The sequence below is a fragment of the Juglans regia genome, chromosome 7 (assembly GCF_001411555.2).
Source record: "Juglans regia cultivar Chandler chromosome 7, Walnut 2.0, whole genome shotgun sequence".
Taxonomy (NCBI): domain Eukaryota; kingdom Viridiplantae; phylum Streptophyta; class Magnoliopsida; order Fagales; family Juglandaceae; genus Juglans; species Juglans regia.
The window spans coordinates 36,376,935-36,397,649 of NC_049907.1; positions in this window are offsets into that span (position 1 = coordinate 36,376,935).

Below are 20,715 nucleotides of genomic sequence, written 5' to 3' on the forward strand. Positions count from 1 at the left end.
TCAAAGGAAAATTAAACAGGTTAGTCTCACTATTTTTGTGTGTTTATGGTATATATAATCTATTTATGCATTACACATGTTTGTTCATAGTCCTAAGAAATGAAGTAATACCATAAATGATGATGATGTTTTGGTTGTTTGGAAATTATGGGTCAAGAAAATGTTAGTTTGGATGAAAATTTTACAAAACATTTCAACTGGGTTTTGGAAAAAAAAAGGTACACTGGACAGCATCTACAGAACTGAAAATAAATAGTAATAAATACGACCATTCCATACAAATTTACCTTGGGAAGGGTTGGTACTGATGTGGGGTCAAATTCTTCGCAACAGTTTGGTTCAATAGGAACACAGACACGATCTGGAATAGAGAGAATAAATGATGTACTAAAATCATACCACAACTAATTAATATATGCCATAAAAGATGTTTGCAGATATCACATATTCAAGGTTTCATGTAAAATTATGAATTCAATCGCCAAAGTTTGAACATCTCTTTAATTTTAATAATTTTTGGAAAGGCGTATAGAAAATGCTATGCAGTTTTAAGAACATTGTCCAATAATGTGATATCCAGTCAACATTTCTATTACCATGTCCGTTCATATTCTGTGCTAACAAATATTCCTGGACTACCCTGTTTTTGTATGTTCGCAGAAAGGTGCTTTTAGCAAATGATTCATGTGTTTTGAAATCTAGATCACAAACAGATAGGCCAGATGACAAGAGTTATCATTAGATGTCAGTACTTGACTATGCTTATAAAAAAAAAAATCAGTACTTGACTAAGGAATATATATTTCTTTATTCATGTTGATACTAACCTCCATATCAAGCCTGGGGTAGGTAAAAGACAATACAATCTCTTTGACACACCTTTGCAATTTTTGTGCCTGAAAGAAGGAAAGAGGCAAACAAAATAACAAAGTCCTAATAAAATTGCCTTGCACGTTACGAGATTAGGGAATTCTTCGCCCAATAGTTTACATGTATCCATCATTAACTCTGTCACAATTTTATACATCCTAAATACCACAAAAACATGCAGGCAGCTAGATCAGCAACATGCCAATGACTTGGTAGAAAAAGTTTTGATGATTCAAGGGTCGAGAATGACTTGAGGAACGTCAGATCTAAATACTTAAAACCTAAACAGAGTCACGAACCACCCGAGCCGAGAAAACCCAAAAAACCCACAAACCCACAAACACTGAGAAGAGAAAAGGGAGTGTTTTTGTATACATATGCATGAAACTTACGTAGATCCAAAGAAAAACCCTAACCATCATGTGCAAACAAAACTACCCTAGCATTCAAAGTCAACAAATTATCCAAACCAAGCCCCAGCTAAGACCGACCCACTAATTTTTCCCACCTTAAGCTTCGAAAACATGTAAGGCCACAACCAATACACATAAATCAGACCAATATTTTGCCTTAACAAAAAGGACCCGCAAAAAATGTCAGAACCATATCCTTAGATCCTTTGCGAAAACTATAAAATATACCTTTTGCATCCAAATATACAGCATCCTTCAACATTCACAAAACACATCCAAATCTACAAATCTCTACGAGTTGTATACCAGATCTCCACGAGTCAAAAGCTACATAACCCAAAGAGAAAAAATAACCCATATTTAAAACAAAAAAACAGATTGAGCAAAAGATAATATATGTTACCGAAAGGTCACCAGCGAGATAGACACGACAATGAGAGAGACGGTGGCCGAAGCTTGAAATAAAGAGACACGACGACTAGGGTTAACGATTTCGCGTGTGAGAGAGAGAGAGAGAGAGAGAGATCTAAGCAAATCAAGAAGCCTACCACGACTAACGTTGAATGGTGGCAGAGTTACAAGAAGAGAAAGCAAAATCGAAAGAGGGACCGAGGAGCAGAGATATCGATGGATGACTTACCAGCAGCGGCGAGCTAGCAGGGGAATGCTCATCGTGGCTAGCGTTGAATGAGCGTGACATGATGGGGTGGCGGCATGCAAATAGGATTTTCATACCCGAGCGAGTGTTTCGAGAGAGAGTGTGAGATACGAATGAGAAGTGAAGGAGAGGGGGCCGGTAGATGCTTATTGAGTAATATACCAAGTAATTAAATGAAAGAGAGAAAGAATACCAAGTAATATATTAAATGATAATGAAGTAATTATACGTAATTGGAAAATTTTTTATCTATTATATATGTTAAAATGTGATTAATAATAATGGCTAATAATTTTATTTACTGATAGGAGATGAGCTCAATTTTTTCTATGAAGTTTATTTGTGATTTGATTAATTTGCTTATATTAAGTTAAACTAATGATTTTTATCTGATGTATTTATGTTCACTTCTAATCTTTAGTTAATTTGTTCTTTATCTCAGATAATTTGTTTCATAGTGATTGTTCTGATGCATCTATCGTGATTTAATTCATTTGCTTATATTAAGTTAAGGGATTGATCTTTATTCGATGCATTTATGTTTATTTTTTAGTTTTATCTTATGCATTTATGTTAACTTCTGATCTTTAGTTACTTTGTTCTTTATCTGAGATAATTTGTTTCATGGTAACCATTGTCATGCATTTATTCATGATTTAATTAATTTACTTATGTTAAGTTAAACTATTGATCTTTATCTGATGTATTCATTTTTTTCTTTGTGACCATTTCTATTCTTCAAAAAAATTAAAAATGGAAAATGCTAGACTAGCATGTAGTAGAAGACGAACAATTATTAATAATAAAAGAAGTAGAGCAATGATGTATCCTGATGATGAACAAAGTAGTGACAGTATAAATAATGTCATAATTGTGCGACGTCAATGATAATGGATGATATAGGAAGTGGAGCAATTATGTGTGTTGATGGTGAACAAATCAAAAATAGTTTGACTACCAAACCACCAAGTAAATGACTAAATTATATAATTGATGTATAATAACATATTTTTTTATAATAGGATTAATAGTAATGATGTTTTTTGGTTTTCTTTTCTACATTCTAGGAAAACATACAGAGCCTTGAAATTTTGGTCCTCCGTCTTATGAATGTGATTATTGTGGAGCAATATTATGGTTTGAAGAGAGAATTCAGAAATCAAGGATGCCCACTCAACCGAGATTTTCTCTTTGTTGTATGGAGGGTCAAATTGTGTTACCTTTACTTTAGAAGCCACCTTCTCTCTTAAAAAAACTGTTAAGTCCTACGGATGGGTAACATTGTAAAAGATTTAAGACACAAATATGAAGTTATAATGTCGTTCTTGCTATGACTTCAATGGGTGGAAATGTAGACAATAGGAGGCGATCCATATATCTTTCGAATTAATGGTCAAAATTATCATAAAATTGGAACCCTGTATCCAATAGATGGTTATATTCCTCGATTTGCACAGTTATACTTCTATGATACTGAGAATGAGGTGCAAAATCGAATGAGTGTACTGAATCACAACAACTCCAATAAAAATATTGAGTCAACAATTCTTACTGCATTGGTACAGATGCTTAATGAAACGAATGAATTGGTGAAAGTTTTTTGTATGGTAAGGGACCGTTTCTCAAAGGATGATATTCATCAAATGAGATTATGTCTTATTAGTTCAAGAATAACATATGGAAGAGAAAATAATTTGCCCAACTGTTCTGAGATTGCTACAATTATTATTGATGATATTGGTATTGAGGATGTTCATCGAGATGTATTGTCAAATATAAAAAAGGTGAATTGAAAAGGATTAATGAGTTGCATCCATCATATATGGCACTATAGTATCCTCTTTTTTTTTTCCATATGGTGAAGATGGATTTAGGCTTCGTATTTTACATAGGACTGATCATAGAAGTACATCAAGAAAGAAAGAATTCATTACTATGAGGGAATATTATGCATACAGATTGCAAGAACGTGAACAAGAAGAACACACATTAATATATGGCAATCCTTTATTTCAACAATTTGTTGTTGATGCATATACATGTATTGAAAAGACCCGACTAATGTGGGTGATGAAAAATCAACGTAAATTAAGGGTTAAGTTATATAGTGGGTTGAGACATACAGTTTTGAGAGAAGATACAACCCCTGCATCCACTGGAAAGATAATTGTATTACCTTCAAGTTTCACAGGAAGCCAAAGATATATGGTTGAGAACTATCAAGATGCAATGGTCATTTGTAAGTGGGCAGGTTATCCTGAATTATTTATAACATTCACATGCAATGCAAAATGGACAGAATTTGAAAGTTTTCTATCTAAGAACCCGGGTCAAAAAGTAGAAGATCGACTAGATATAGTCACAAGGGTTTTTAAAATTAAACTCGATCAACTTCTACATGACTTAAAACATGGCCAACACTTCAGGAGGGTGCTTGCTGGTAATACTTTCTTTACTCATTTGTTATATTCATTATTATTCTAAACTAGACAAATATGTGCAAATCTAATTAAATTTTTATTGTTTCTTGTCAGTTATCTACACTATTGAGTACCAAAAGAGAGTACTACCTCATGCACATATGCTGCTTTTTTTACATTATGATGACAAGTATCCAACTCCGACATAAATAGATAGAATAATATTCGTAGAGATCCCAGAGCTTAACAGAGATAAAATCGCTTATGATGCGGTTAAGCAATATATGGTTCATGGTCCATGTGGCTTCATAAATCCAAAAGCAAGTTGTATGATTAAAAACAAGTGTAGTAAAAGTTTTCCGAAGATATTTTGTAGGGACACGTCAATTGGTGAAGATGGATTTACATTATATAGGAGAAGAGATGATCCTGATATGTATATTGAAAAGAATGGTCTTAAGTTAGACAACATATTTATTGTTCCTTACAATGTGGACCTATTGGTAAAATATCAAGCACATATAAATGTTGAATAGAGCAATCGTTCAAGATCTAGAAAGTATTTGTTCAAGAACATCAATAAAGAACCTGACCGTGCAATTGTAATTCTGGAGGAAAATCTTCATAGAGATGGTTTTATAGGGTCACAACATGTTATTAATATTGATGAGATTAAATCGTATTTAGATTGCAGATATCTATCTGCAACGAAATCATATTAGAAAATATTTCGGTTTGACACTCATTATCGTGAACCATCAGTGGAAAGGCTAAGTTTTCGTTTTGAAAATGAGCAATCAATCATATTTGAAGATTCAAATGACTTAGAAAACGTACTCAATTGACCAAATATTTTACAAACAAAGTTTACTGAATGGATGAAGGCAAATGCTATGTATGTGGAAGCAAGAAATTTAACATATTCGGATTTTCTATCTAAATGGGTTTGGAATAATAGAGATAAAGAATGGGATTTGAGAAAGCAAGGACAATGTGTAGACCGAATATATTACTCACATCCTGAGAGTGGTGAACGATTTTATTTACGAATGCTTCTTAATATAAACAAAGGACCTCGATCTTTTAAAGAAATAAGAACAGTAGATAACGTATTGTGCTCATCTTACAAGTCGGCATGTTATGCCCTTGGTTTGCTTGATGATGATAAGGAGTGGCACAAAACTATAAATCATGCTTCACAATAGACATCTGGGAAGCAATTACGTGAACTGTTTGTCACAGTATTAATTTTTTGTTTGGTTGCACGTCCTTATAAATTATAGATTACTAATTGAGAGTTGTTATCTAAATATATTCTTCACCATCAAATAAGAGTTTTTAATTGTGATAGCTTGCATCTTACCAAGATACAGACAAGAAACTATACACTTTGTGAAATTGAGCGGTTGTTGGTAAGAAGTGGAAGATCATTAAGAGAGTTTGAAAATATGTCCTATCCAAATGTATTACTGCTTAGGGAAAGCAATAATAGATTGCTACAAGAGGAGTTGAACTATAATAGGGTTGGGTTAAAGGAGGAATATAACAAGTTATTTGTTAATTTTAATGTTGAATAGATGAGAATATATGACTCTATCATTGAATATGTGAATGGTAGAAATAGTGGTTTCTTTTTTGTATACGGACATGGTGGTACAAGAAAAACTTATCTTTGGAAAAAATTGATATTTCAATTACGTTCAGAAGGAAAAATAGTACTTGCAATTGTTTCATCTTGAATTGCGGCTCTATTATTGCCTAGTGGTCGAACTGCTCATTCAAAATTTCAAATACCAATTAGTATGTCAAATAATTCAACTTGCTCATTTAAACATGGCTCTCAACTTGGAGAATTAATGGTAAGAACCAGCCTCATAATTGGGGATGAGACTCCTATAGCTCATCGAAATTGTTTTGAAGCTGTGGATCGTTCGTTGAGAGATATTTACAATTTACTGATGTAAATAGTGTAGAAACCATTTGAGAGGAAAACAGTTGTTCTCGACAGTGATTCTGTCAAATATTACCAATTGTATCCAATGGTCAAAGAGAGCAAATAGTTGAGGCAACTATTAACAGATCTTCATTGTGGAGGAATTGTATAGTTTTTACAATGACTCAAAATATGAGACTCGACCAAAATATGAGGGATATTACTAAAGAGATTTTACAAACTGGATCTTAAGAATAGGTGACGGTGACTTGAGTTGTGTTGAAAGTTAATAAATGATTGAGATACCACCTGATTTAATTGTTCAGCCTAATAATCATCATATTGCTGATATCGTAAATGCTACCTATCCAGATTTGAGAGATAAATGTAATAATTCAATATACTTGAGAGAAAGAACAATTCTAGCACCTACAAATGATGTTGTGCAAGATATCAATGACTACATGATAGATCAGCTCATCGATTTGGATGAACAAGTATTTTACAGTGCAGATTGATATATAAAGTCAGGGACAATATTACAAAACAACAAACAATGTTTCCAATAGAATTTTTAAATTCTTTGAAATTTCTTGGTATTTCAAATCATAAATTGAGATTGAAAGTAGGGGTACCAATAATGCTACTTCGAAATTTAAATCAAAGTAATGGTCTTTGCAATGACACTCGACTTATAGTTACTCAGTTATCAAAACGGGTTGTTGAGGCACAAATTATGACTAGAACGCATGTTGGAGAAAAAATATTTATTCCTCGCATCATTTTGTCCCATTCCGATTCTAAATTGCCTTTTATATTGAAGAGAAGGCAATTTCAAATCTCGTTTTGCAATGAGAATCAACAAAAGTCAAGGTCAAACATTAGAAAAGGTCATACTTTTTCTTGAAAAACCAGTTTTCAGTCATGGTCAACTATACATTGCAATATCTAGAGTAAAGAGAAGAGAATGATTAAAAGTTCTTATCACCACAAAACCCTACGATGGTCCTTTTTGTACAAAAAATATTGTATATAATGAAATCTTCAACAATATGCCGAAAAGTATTTAATTCTTATCTATTTTTCAGTTCTATTTGTTTCTTATGTTGCCTTTATATATTTCATACTTGCAATATATAATAATTTGCATTCTTCTAACATGTTTTCATTTATAATTTTTGTAGGTACGAATGACTACGATGAATATAGATTGCACACCTTTGAATAAAGTATCAACTGAAAATGAATCATGGAATATTGAAGTTAGAATATTACGTACGTGGGATGCAACAAATATAACAAATCAACATGAGTTTTTTAGCCTTATACTAACAGATATCAATGTAAGTTGTTTTTAAATATTTTATCGTACTTAAATTTTACATTTACTTAGACACTATTGAATTTAAGCCAATATATCTTCTCATTTCTATTTTAAAGGGGACTCTAATTCATGCAAGTATGAGGAAAATTTTGGTTCAACAATTTCGACCATTGTTGAATGAAGGGTTTACATATGCAATAAAGAATTTTGTTGTTAAAGAATGTAAATGGAAGTATCACATCGACGACTTTGGTTGCTAACCTTAACGAGAGAAATTAGTCAATACTTAAGTTTCAGTTTGATTTTGATTTTGCAAATTATGAAACTATATCGAAATCCCAACATACTTGACTGGTAAGTATTTTATATCTATGTAATAAATTTTTATCATTGCAAATTATGAAACTATAGTGAAATGTTGCTATGACCCAACATACTTGACTGATAAGTATTCTATTTTCTATGTAATAAATTTTTATCATCTCATATATTAAATTTAAGTTTAAATACTATTTTCGACATAACAAAATAATATCATCTCATTAACAAATGTAATTGGAAGATTAGAATTTGTTGGAGCCATATGGGAGAGAAATACAAAGGGACATCCTGTAATGCTATGGACAATTCAGTTACAATTAGAAGAGTAAGTACAATCTATTAAATGTTAAATCGTAGATAAATTAATTTACTGTTTAATAGTATTACTTATAAAAATGACTAATTCACGCATGTTAAATTTTAGGAATAAATATATACAGGCAACTTTATGGAGTTCTGCCGCAATGCAAATCGATGATGATTTTTATAAGGATAATCCAGGACCAGCTCTGGTGGTAGTTACCTTGACAATAGTCAAGACATTTAGAGATAACATTTACATTATTGAAATGGAAGATCTTCACATTAATATTGATGTTGCATTTGTACTTGAAATAATGTTTCCTTTCCCAGGCGAGTTTAATCTATCATCAACAAATGCGACAAAGTTGTACGTAAACCTTAAGATTCCTAACGTATCAAGAATTTGGGAAAAGTAATAATAACATTTATTATTTTCTATTTTCTAAATATTTAACCATCATATTATATATATTTATTAACTTATTTTGATTGAATTAGGTTGCAGGATGTCTTCTAAAGGGAAGTCAGAACCATGAAACCAGAGCAAGCGGTGATATCTAATATAGAACTTCCATTCTACGATAGAAAAACAATTGCTAAAATTAAAGATCTTGAATGGACTATAGAGACAAAGATATTGATTTTGTGTTTTGAATTTAATATAATATACCATTCTTTAAAATTATAGACTTTCTATAATAACTAATAATAATTTAATATTGTAGAAATTATTAGTGGCGTGCTTATGCAAAATTGTCAAGATAGACAACAAATTTGGATGGTATTATAGTTCATGTCTTATATGCAAAATAAAAATTAAATTCATTGAATGAACTTCTTAGTGTGAACGATGTAAGGCAGAATCAAAATTTATTGTACTAAGGTAACTTTACAAAACAAATTACATGTATATTTTCATTTGCACCGACACACATGTGAACGTTTTTTAATTAAATGTGTAGTTTATTTAATAAGTGTTTCGGTATTTAGGTATCGGATAAATATGGTGCTTGTTGATGATTCAGGATCAGCGTCGTCGGTGCTATTTGATAAAGAGGTTGAGAAAATTTTATATAAAACTGCAAAAGAACTTACAAAAAAACAAGACCAGGTAGCAAAATAGTAAATATAATATTTTTAAACTGAATATTGGTATAGAAAGTATAATAACTACATTAAGTGTTAGATATACCATTATTATAACATATATATTTGTATTTGTGTAGAACCAGAATGATGATGGTTTTCCAAATGATTTACAGCAAATTGTTAGTAAATACAACTTTCTACTACGACTTGATGAGTACAATTTAAAATATGGATGAGAAAACTACATGATTCAATGAGTATTTGATCCTGAATTTATAGAATCAAAATCAATTAAAAATGCAACAATAAATTACATGCTTTGGTATTTAATCATATTTTCTATCAGAATTTAAATTTATAATGGTTTTAGTTCTCATTGTTTAATCAATTCGTTGGGGTATTGATTAGTACACTGTTATATTATATTTTACTAGAAATATAATGTTTTAAATGTTTTATATTCAAGAAACTACTGTAGACATCTATCTCGATATCAACTCAAATACAAAGGAAAATGATCATAAATCTCAGGCATCATCATCCAAGAGGAGAAAACTTCAAAAAAAATATTAATTGAACAATCGTGTCTCATATTAATTGTATCTATTTTACATTGTTTTGAATTGAACAACCATATATATATATATATATATATATATATATATTACATTTTTAATATTGTAAATTGACCATGAAATATTTATTGGTGAAGTGAACTCTTATATATATGCATACTTCATTTTACTAATAGTAGTGGTACTGATTATGTGTATTAATGAACTATTTAGAGTTATAAAATTCAGCATAAATAATGATCCGTGCATTGCATGGGTTATAGGCTAGTAGACGCTAATAGCATGGGTCAAGCTGCTCTTTGACTGAATTCATAGTGATATTTTTATTTTATTTTTTATTTTTCACTTTTCATCATTTCATAACTCATTTTTATTTATATAAAAACCAAAAAGTGAAAAAATAATAATAAATCAATAGCCGATTTGGATTGAGAGATTACTCATTTCATTATTATTTACTATTATTCACAAATTTCACCTCACAAATCTTACTATTATTCACAAAATATTTCAACTCATCTCATCTCTCAATCCAAATGGAGCCTAAAAAGTAAAATTCTGTTATTCGTAAATTTTTGTTGTAAAAAGGTAAAATTATCTTCATTTTAATTTTTTAGAAAAATATATAAAAGGAAAAAATCAAACTAGCCGTCGATGATTCAATAAAGAAAAACGTCATATACATAATAACCATTTTTTTACAATCAAATAAAGAGATTGTTATAAAATAAAATTGCAAGAGTATTGTCCTTATATTGAATATCAATAATTTAGGATGTAATTATAAAAAGAGAAATGGAGATCGCGAAGATGGCGTAAAAATGTCATAGATATAGATCTCAAATTGATTTGGATAAATGTAATACATTATATATATATATATATATATATATATATTTTATAATAAAATGATATTTGTAAACTGCAACAAATTATTATAAATTTTACTTTCGCAAAATTTTTTTGTAAACTAAATATTTTTATAATCCTTTTTAGTGATCGTGACATAATTAATTACTCATAAACTTTGACCATAATATAATCGAATATGTACTCCTATAAATAAAGGGGATTGGAATAGATATGGTTTAGGTTTGAAACATAAGAATCGATTGACAAGTCTTATTATAATATCTTAATTTCTTACAGCAATGCATCTGGGAGCATATATATATATGAAAAAATATGTGATTTTACTATTTTAAAATCAATACTACTATATACCACCAGCTCTTAACCCCGCCACGGGAAGGAGGGAATTATTTTCATTTTGAAGAAACCAAGCAGTGCCCAAACCAGAGCAGAGCTGCGGTCTTCGATCCGTTGTGCAGTCTTCTCTTTTGGGTTTTAAGCCTATTCTTTCATTTGCATTTCTAGGTAAGAGAATGGCTTGTTTTTGGATTTTAGCTGGGTTTTTCTTTCATCAACATTTTAGCTGGGTTGCTCTTTTCTTTTTTGTTTGTATATGAAAAATGGTTTTGTTTATTAACTTTATACAGAGACCATTTACAAGAAAATTTGATATCTTTGCTTGGGGTGTGTTTTTTAAGCTTGATTTTAGTTGTAAACATATCATGTCCGTCGGTGGATGAAAAATGAAAAGAAAAAGAAAGTGGATCCCATATGTTTGTTCATTTGCTGCTATAAAATTGGTAGTTTAAGATCTGATTCACGTGTGGTACCATTTCAAGATGATGATAACGATGACTTGAATGTTGTAGTCAGTGACATAGTTGAAGAGGTTCATAAGAATAATAAAGATTTGGCTGGACCTTTCTTTGAGGATAAGAATCAAAGATGAAGAAATGTGAGATGACTCGTTACTCCCAGCTAGGATGTCTTTATAATGATCTTATACCCCACCAATCAATAGGTAGGTGAAAAGCTGATTGATGTTGAACTGACACACTTTGCCAAGTACTTGAAAACTTTAAACCTGTACCCTTTTCTTTATTCCTAAGCACTTTAAATTAAAGTTGTACCTATTGGGAGAGTCCTTATAATTATGTAATGTAATGGAAATCTGATATATTTTGCCTTGTATCAGTATGTGAGGTGCAATTTTCATGGTTTTATGCTTAACTTGATGAACTTTCTATTGCAAAAATGAAAATCCTTCATGCCAGTTCTATTATATTTCGTTGAATTTTCTATTACAAAAATGAAAGGCTACGAAGTTGAATATATATAATTGTAAATGCTAATTTCGATGAAGTTATGGCTTTGAGTTCTTTTCTATTCCTAGGCCGGTTTGGCTTTCAAATCGAACACCAGCTCTTTGTCCTCCGGTTTTAAAAACCCCCATGTCTTTTCACTCGGCATTTTAATTGCTTGAATGAAATTTTAATTACTTTTGCATTATAGTTTAATTTTTTTCCAGCTATAAAAACCCACCTGTTGAATGTCAATTGGGTGTCTTCATAGTTTGTACTAATTTTCAGCATGGGAAACAGGAAAGAATAGACAACTACGTAGACATTATCTACCTCAAATCCCTCATCCGAGGTATGTATGTTATATGATTTAATTTATCAATAACATTGGTATTGTTGAGTCGATATTTATTTCTAAAATACATCAATAACTTTATCTAATAACATGTTAGGCCATACCATCAACTAGTCTAAACATCCCAAATTACATGCCTAGTTACTTTGGACCAGTGCCTACATGGTCACCGACTTTTCTACCATATCCGGTTGGCAACCAATATCCAATCAACATACAGATGGTAATACTGATCATAATTTATTTTTAATAAGTTGGCTTCTTTGCACCTATAAAAAAAATAAGTTAGCTTCTTTGTAGGAGTTTAATTGCAGACTTTTTGTGTTTATTGTAGAATGCTGGTTACCCATTTCAACATATCATGGAAACTCCGACTCTCTTTAGCAATACAAGCTCCGCCACAAGCAGAATAGTTGGTTCAGAGGATAATAGACCTGATGGTGGGGAAACTGAAGTACCATGTGGATCTCCTATAGTTGAAGAATGTACTGAGGATAGACCAAATCCTACAGAACCTGATGATGGCAGTGCCAATAAATCTCAGAATGTCCAAATGGATGATGATGATATGAATGAGGAGCCAAAGTCTAGAATGGAGTTTAATTCCCTTAAATATTTATTAAGTTATTATAAGGAATATAATAAGAAATGAGAGTTTGGAGTGATGACAAAACATACTGAAAGATGAGAAGATGAGTCTGTTAGATATGTCAGTCTTGCTTGTGCCCGTGGTGGGAAGGCCCGGAATAGGACGTTGAATGTTGCCAACCCACATCCGATAGGAAAGACGAAATGTAAGGCAAAGATTAATGCCTTAAGGCAAGATGAAGTGCTTCAGTTGACGATAGTACATAATATCGATAGCCACGACCTCAGTCTAAAGAAATCTCTCTTCTTCCGATGTAATGGAGAAGTTAGTGATGTCGCAAAAAAGGTCTTAGATACAAATGATTTGACTGATATCCGAACGAATAAGAGTTACGGATCTCTTGTTGTTGGCGCTGGTGGATTCGAGAACCTCCCATTTTTAGAAAATGATTGTTGTAATTATATTGACAAGACAAAACATCCACGACTTGGCACAGCTGGTGCTGGAGCGCTCTGAGAGTACTTTTTACGGATGCTGTACAAAAATCCTGGATTCTTTTATATGATGGATATAGATTATACGAGAGGTTAAAGAACGTCTTTTGGGCAGACCCCCATAGTAGAGCAGCGTACCAATATTTCGGTGATGTTGTCACATTCGACACCACATACCTAATAAATCTATATGAGATGCCCTTTGCACTATTTGTTGGTGTAAACCACCATGGGCAATCAATTCTGTTGGGAGCAGGCTTAATTTCCAGTGAGGATACTGAGACCTTTATGTGGTTATTCGAGACATGGTTGCAATGCATGGATGGTATCGCTCCAAAAGCTATTATCACTAATCAGGATAGAGCGATGAAAAATGCAATGCAATTGTTTTCCCAAAAACTTAGCATAGATTTTGTCTTTGGCATATACTGAAAAAAAATCCCCGAGAAGCTTAGCTCATATGGTTCCTACAAAATTGGAATGAAAAGTACATTGATGAAATATGTATATGACACCCAACGTGTTGATGAGTTTGAGAAATGTTAGGATCAGTTGCTTACCACTTACAACTTGCATGAGAATACGTGGTTGCAAAGCCTATACATTGAGTGTAAACATTGGGTACCGACATTTTTTAAGGAGTGTTTTTGGACTAGAATGAGTACAACGCAACGAAGCGGGAACATGAATGCATTTTTTTATGGTTATATTCATTCTAGGACAAACTTGAAGGAGTTTATAGACCAGTTTGATAACATGTTGAAAAAAAAAATTGAGAATGAAAATCTCGTAGACTTTCAATCATTTAATGTCACAATCCCCTGCATATCTAGATCTCTGATTGAAAAGAGGTTTCAAGAGTTGTACACAAGTGCTAAATTTAAGGAAGTTCAGCAGCAAGTCAACGACATCATTGACTTGAATCCAAAGTTACATAAAAGTGATGGTGCAGTAAAGACATATATGGTAGATGATGAAGTTTGTTTGGAATAGTTCACTAAGCTGGTTATACATTTTGTGGACTTTAGTGAGGAAAATGCAGTTGCAAAGTGCTCTTGTGGATTATTTGAGATAAGGAGAATATTGTGTCAGCACATTTTGGTCGTATTCAGATGTAACGATACTAAATTTTTGTCATAAATGTACATTTTAGATCGATGGAGAAAGGATATTAAAAGGCGATACACATTAATCCACAGTAGCTATGATACAAGGGATCAACGAGTATATTCTAATAGATATTCAAGTTTTTTAAATATCTGTTATCAGATGATTACTCATGCAGCGGGTTCGAGAGAGGATACTGAGGATGGAGAACTAAGTTATGCAATGATTAATTTGTATCGTGCCAATCAAGAACCTCCATCGATGACTCAAATTGGGTCCAATTTTGATAGTACAACAAAGGACACTACGGTCGGTGGTTCTGGGGAAGTGCGCAGTCCATGTGTTGTGCGAGGAAAATGTAGACCTCCATTTCAGATGAGAGCATCCAAGATGGATATAAACATGCGGAAAGCTAAAGCAAAGATGAAGAAAGCACCAGCAAAGGGGAAGCGTAAAAAGGTGTAGATATTTTAATATTCACTTTTTATTTATATTTTATTGACGAAGAAATGATTTAATGTATTTTTTATATGTTAAATAATTATTAGCGGGATGAAGGAGATACTCAAGTCGTGGATAGAGGAGATACATCTGTCGTGGAAGTATGCAGGAATTTATTTGGCCTTCCTCAGATGGATCTCTCCAATGTTGGACACATACAGGTATATTAATAAGTTTATATTTATTACTAATTTTCATTATTTGGCTATATATTTACGTTTAATTTCCAGCAGGCTATTCCAAAAAGAGAAAGCATGACTATAGACATTACTGAAACCCAGCCCCGAGAAATATTGATGCAGAGTCAAGAAAGCGTAAGTGGTTCATAACTCTTTTTTCGAGTTTAATACTAATATCTATTACCTAAATAATATATTTGTTGTTTATTATTTACAAATACAATTTGGGTTAGATGGATCACAACCATTGCAATGATGGGTTCCCAGTTAAACTTTTTTGTGTATTGAATGTATTGCTCATGTTCTTGTCTTTATTGAATGTATTTGAGGGAGAGACTTTGTTGTGAAGTTGGATTGGATAAATTTGTTGGGATGAGACATATTTTGTGTATTTGAGGGACTTTGTTGTGAAGTTGGAATCGGAACAATTTGTTATGGATTGAATATATTTTGTGTATTTGATGGACTTTGTTGTAATAATTGAGTTGGAAAAATTTGTTGTGAATTGAATACATTTTTGTGTATTTATTGAAGAGGTGCATAAAACAGAAGCATAAGGTATCTAATAACTGCCCCTTCTAAAACATGCTTCAAACACAAGTTGCCTCTGGGGCTTATGTTGTTTATACGTGTTCTTTAACTTCTTGGGATTAAGGATAAGAAGAATAGAGAGAGAGAGCAACTATTGAAGCCAAATTACTTAAACAAATATCCAAGTTCAATACCTAAACATAGAACTACTAACAACAAATCTCAAATTGCTTATATAACACTAGGTAAAATACATATACAAATGCAAAACAAAAATAAATCCGAAGTAGCGTGCCTAAACGCCTTATTTTAGCTTATTGTGCATTAAGCATCAACTCCTTTTGCATAACCTCGTCACTTTTATTGGATAATATCATCTACACCCTCTCGAGGTGATCCACTATCTTACGCAGCTCAATCTCCCTCTTTTCGAGAAGCTCGAGTATCTTCTCGACCTCTTTCTCTTTCTTTAACAGTTCATTCATTATTTCTTGAACTTGTAGCTCAGTCACTTCATTACTATCCAACCACTTGAAAAACTTACAGTATGGTAAACCCTGCTCATTTCATGCATATATTAGAAATGTATGAACTGTACATCATATTAAATGATTATATATATAAAATATTTTAGGCAACAAATAATGTAGTTACCTAGGTATTGTAGAACACCCTAAGAAGGGCTGTCTAGGATTTTTTGCAGTAGTTGACCATTCTAATGTATCAAGTATAAGTCCAGGATCGTATTCCACAGGGATAAAGGATTATCAAAGCATTTGTGAAATTTTGTTATATAAAAAAAATGTATTGACTATGAGAGATGAGAAATAAGATGAAATGTAAAATGTGAGAAATCTTGAAGTTGAATTAAGAAAGAAAAAGTATGAATTTAATTTCTGTAAAAATTAAATCAAAACTGGAATTAAAGTTTCTAATCGAAAATGGCAAATTAACAAATACTTGGGATGGGTATGAGACTCTTTTTGTTTCGATTCCTAGATAATTTTCTTGATTAACAACCCAGTCAAGGCATTGATAAATAGAAGATAAAAAGAAGTTATGCTTAGGTTTTGCAATATTTTTCTAAGGAATTCACTATTTTACTAGCTAAACACATATTAACAAATAACTGAGAGAAGTCTTGATAATTTTTAAGCTTTTGTTGTGCCTTATGTCAACAACAAATCAAGAGCAAGAGTTGCAATCTATTTTCAATTCGAATTTGACTAGCAACAAGTGAAATCAGTATTTATCAACAAAATATTGCATTAAACTAGAAGTCAAAAAAATAAAGTCTCATTCCACAACCCAAGCTTCAAAAATTAGCTACACATGATATTTCTAACAACAAAATCTAATCTAAATAAAGTCATCACAAAATCTGAGAGCAAAAGAAATCCAAGTGGGTTAAATCCTAGAATGTAAAAATTAACTTCTCCAAGAAAACGCCCTAACCAAAATGACCAAGAAAAGCAAAGATCGAAACCGTAAAACTCAACTGTCCCAAAAGAACTCGACAACGGAAATCAATACTAATGTTACGAAGGAAAGACCAAAAAATAAAAGTAAACCCAGCCAATGCTGTCCCAAAATATCTGAAGAGTCACCTGCACCAAACGAAAACTGAAGAAAAGTTTAAAGAGAACAAAACGAGCAGAAATCAAAACCAAGTCTAACCCAAAAACAAAAACTAAAAACTAGCCAAAAAAATATGCAGAACCCCTTCCCCCAAGAGGAATGCCGACACCCAGTACATCAAAAAAAAGAAAAACTGCAAGAAAATAAAAATCTTAAGGGAATGAAAAGCAAAAAGTAAAAAATAAAAAAGAAAAAAAATAGTCCCTCATTTTTATACTCCGAATCTTCCCTCATTCCCTCTCTTCTTGCTGCGGATTGCAGCTACAGAATGCATTCCTCTCCTACCGCATGTTCCACTCCCAAAGCGCAGCTCTTCGGCATGACTCGTGATGCATCATTAAAATTAAGAGCAATGCTACACAACTTCTTAATCTCCACATACTATATTTTTTTAAAATTTTAAAATTTTTTAAAATTTTTTTTAAGTTTATTCTTTTTAAAATAATTTAATTTATCTATTCATTATTTATATATTAAATATTTAATAAAAGAAAAAAATTAAAAAAATTAAAATATATATAATGTGTGGAAGTTGTGTGAATAGTAAGAAGTTGTGTAGATTTGTTCCAAAATTAATTCCTGAAGAGTGAAACGTGAGGCATCAACTATGAGGCTTGCCGCATGTGGTCTTTCATTAGGCCTCTTCTCAAATACTTGTTGCAAGTCCAGGGGCCCTTCATGCATGGGCTTCAGCTCTTGTACTGGGCTAAGACTCCATTGTAAGTCCATTTAAAAATCAGCCCCACAACATAATGCATCTATATTGAATTAGAAGTAAAATATTATTCTGCTTACCAAACAAAATTAATTCATATTATCTAATTAATATTCTTATTTTAACACATAAAGTTCTTTTAATCTAAGATATTTAAGAGTATAAATATCGCATAATTGACCATTTATCACCCTGCTCATTTAATGCATATATTATAAATTTATAAACTGTACAACATATTAAATGATTATATATAAAAAAATGTTTTAGGCAACAAATAATATAGTTACCATGGTATTGTACTTTGAACATCCTAAAAAGGGTCTTCTAGAATTTTTTACAGTAGTTGACCATTTCAATGTGGCTTCGAGCTCGCAGAAGCACAATAATTTTCCCAAAGTACGTTTGGGAAAAGATGAAGATGATATTGATGAAGATGGTGATGACATTCTAAGATGAACCCCCATAAAACAATTGAATAACAGTTTAATAATGGTGGAATATATTTTAAACAATGCAGTACATATATTTTCCAAAGATTTAATCTAACAGTAATGATGATAAAGTGATACATTTGAAAGAGTAATTCTTATTGCAGTCCACGGGTGTGGATTGCTTTGCATGCATAAATGAAACGCTCTCGTTTCATTTATTGATGAAACGGAGCGTTTCACAAGACGTAGCAGAACCAAGGAAGTCATGAGAAACAGAGAAAGCACAGACCAAGCTCAAGAATAATGAGGAATTGTGTGTTTTAAGGGAGAGTTGCTTGCGTCTATGGATATAATTAATGACGATTTTGCAATTCAAAACTATTTGATACGACACTAATTTCTGTGGATCTCCTGAAGTGGTAAAGGTTTTTTTTCAATCTTCTTTCAGAAAGGCCTATAAAGCAAAAGAGAGAACTATAAGGGAAATAGTAACAAATGGGGACAAGACTGATATCCCCTCAAGTTTGTGTTCCTGCAATACAATAATTTAAGAAATAGCAACAAGTAGAGACAATTATCATCTGATTGATAACTAGAAGAATATCAATTTTATTATATCTGTATAACCTTTCTCTGTCTTTTGGTTAAAAAATAAAAGAAAATTTGAAAAAAAATACATACCCAATTTTTGTCCAATCTACAATTTCAGATGCAAAAGGCACAAATTATATTTTTTAATCGAGTCTACCAAATACAATCAGCGCTCAGTAGTATTTAAATAAGGAATTTAATTCATGTGTAACTATATACATCATCAAAAGATTAGATAAATTAAACAGATAAATAAATCACTCATGGTTTTAGATAAAGAGTTATAAAACAACGATGGGACTATTTTACAAAGGAATATCCCAAAAAGTATATGCATTATACAAATGGCATGACCAGAAGATACTTTTATCTTGTAGCCTATTGTTCATTGGAATATCAGTGGGCTTTCCATGTTTCTTATAGAGACCAAAACATCCAATAATGGTTGAACTTTTGCATTCAATATCTTGTCATGATCACGACCACCTTTACCATTGTAAATCATTTAGCTCAAGCTCAGTTGGGTTGATCAAGCCTTCAAAAATCCCAATTTAATGGCCAAAATGATCATGAATAAGGCCGAAGATAGAAATCTGCATGAAGAAAATGAAAAAAAAAATGTTGGGTATGGTACTGCTGTTCATTACATCCCAAGGGAGGATTTTAACAACTTTGGTGGGGGTGGTAGCGATGATGGTGTGAATTAATGGAAGTACTGGATAAAAATTTGTAGTAGTCTTTAAATATTTGGCAGATGCATTACAAGTTATATGCATGTTATATACATAAAACTAAAAACAACAATCCAAAAAAAACCTGGGGGATTATCAAGCAGAGAGAAGTGACCATCAGGTTCGTATCCCGTCGCAGCCTTAGGGGTGAAGACGACGGAGATGAAGATTTACGGTATAAGACGTCTGTTTAACATTAATGTTATATGTGGAAATGTGCAGAGAATAGTGTGCAAAGTGTAAGACAATTATTTTGTAGTTACATAGAAGTTTTATGATACAGAGAATAGTATGCAAACTGTAAGTCAATTATTTTGTAGTTACATAGAAGTTTTATAATATAGAGAACAGTGTGTAGAGTAGGCTTTGTTTGCATTCAAAATCTACCTCAATTCATCTCATCTCATTATTATAATTTTTCTAAATTCTCACACAAAATATAATAAACAATTTAACTTTTTCAAATCTTAAAATAACTTTTTCAAATTCTCACATAAAATATAATAAATAATTTAACTTTTATTTTACTATTTACAAATCGACTCAACTTATCTCAATTTATCTCTGAATCCAAATCACTCGTAAAACTTATATGCAACGTTAATGTTTGAAGTACTAACTACCCAAGCGGAGTTTTGCTTTTAAGGAAGAAGAAGAAGGATGAAGAAGGAAGAAGGAAGACGAAGGAAAAAAAAAAGGAGCAAGTGAAGTGCAGAAATAGTACCATTTATTTATTTTTGAAATCAGATCCCCTCGCCTTTTCCCTCCTTCAAAATTCCTCTCTCTCTCTG